Here is a 1,668-nt window from a genome sequence, read left to right on the forward strand (position 1 = left end):
GGGAGATCGGGAATGAATGCGTTTTCTCTCTCCCCTAACAGGAGACTATTGTCTTCTAGGGGAAGGAGATCTGGTTTTGAGTCTTCTTGGGCTTCCAGACTTCTCATTTTTTTACTCTGCTTTCTTTTTCTTTCTTATCTCTCTAATCTTTGTCTTCATCCTGCTTTTTCATTGATGACAATTCTTGTTCAACCTGTCTCTGTTTTATTTCTTCTTTCCTTAGTTCTAGGAAAGCAAAAGGGATTAGAGTGATGTTCTCTTGTGCACTTAACAGCAGGGGCCAAAGTGCTCTCATAAATTCTCTAGCATTTTTCCCGTTCAAAAACCCAGTCAGATTGCTCTACATCATTTTGGAATCTGGATTCTTCCCTTCAGCTAGTTGAATATGAACTCAATCGCAACATCACTTTCAAATCTAAGGATTTCTGTTGCTCATGTTGTTATCCAAGGGTTTATCACCTCCAAATTTACTTTGCTCATAAACACCTTTTTCCTAGATATTCTACAAATTTCAGCTGCTTCAGTAGTTTCTTCTGTTTGTTGCTGAACCAATTATCCTGTTCTGCACTTGTTCCACCAAAGAGTCCCGCGTCCATCTTGCTGCCTTGCTCGAAGCTGCTCCCTATCTCCAACCACATCATATTTTTAACTGGAAAATTGAGTAAGAAAATTCATGTAAGACTTTTAAATAGTGAAAAAGAGACATAAACTTTGAAAACATATTGAAAAGATATTAAATGTTTTGTATAGAGGAGAGTCCTGATCAGAATGTTGGAGCAAGATTAACTGGCCACCCCATTTAATTTCCATTGTAGTGCAGAGGTTCAAGTGGTGATGGACTTAAATTCCATATGGCCCACCATGAAAAGGCATGGACACAGCAGGGAGAAGAAGGAGCAGACAGACAGATAAGTCTTTCCTTCCATCTTTTCTGAAGAATGCCACAAATGTCTAGAATTTCAGTCAGATCCTGAGTGGAAAGTTCATTCACCTTCTCTTTTGAGGCCTAAAACTTACCGCTGAAAACTCTCCTGATCAGCCTTGATTGTGCATTTGCCATCTCCTAGTCATTCCCTTCAGCAGGACACATTTGTGTGATTTAAGAGAATTTAACAGTAGCTCTCAGACTGTAGCTCTTTCCAATGTCTACCACTGTTATCTATTCCATTTGTCCATTATGGGTTTTCTGCCTTTTCCAGGAACTTCAAATTTGCTTAGAAAAATAGTACCTATCTTTTTAAGTTGCATTCTTGAAAAGTATGCAAAGTTGTAACCTTGAAAACAGATTATAATTGAATTTTAACAAAATAAGCTCTTTTTCTTATAAGTAAAAAATTAAAAAAAGAAAAGGCAACAGACATCTTTCATTCCTTCTGGCAAATATTTGCCATAGGACTAGGCTAATGGTTTGAGTAAGTCCCTCCATGTGGCCTTGAACATGAAGGCAATACTTTCTGTCAAGAGAAACATGGCTTAATAAGGGGAAATCATCCTTCTCCTGGGCACCCATGTGGCCCAATTATAAAAGTTTCAGGGGCAGAAAGGAGAGAAAAAGAACTAAAACTTTAGTGCAGAATGTCATACTCCATTGGAGTGTGATTGTCTTGAAAAACAGTAAAATATTGAGCAGTTTGAAAAAATTACATTGGTTTGTGCTTTATTATCTCT

General features: G+C 37.7%; 1 pseudogene; it reads right to left on the bottom strand.

The window, feature by feature from the left end:
* LOC101569799 overlaps window positions 1-596 on the bottom strand; it is a 2,736-nt pseudogene extending 2,140 nt beyond the window's left edge.
* Window positions 597-1,668: the final 1,072 nt, after the last annotated feature.

Source organism: Octodon degus, unplaced genomic scaffold, assembly GCF_000260255.1.
Source record: "Octodon degus isolate 3935 unplaced genomic scaffold, OctDeg1.0 scaffold00133, whole genome shotgun sequence".
NCBI lineage: Eukaryota > Metazoa > Chordata > Mammalia > Rodentia > Octodontidae > Octodon > Octodon degus.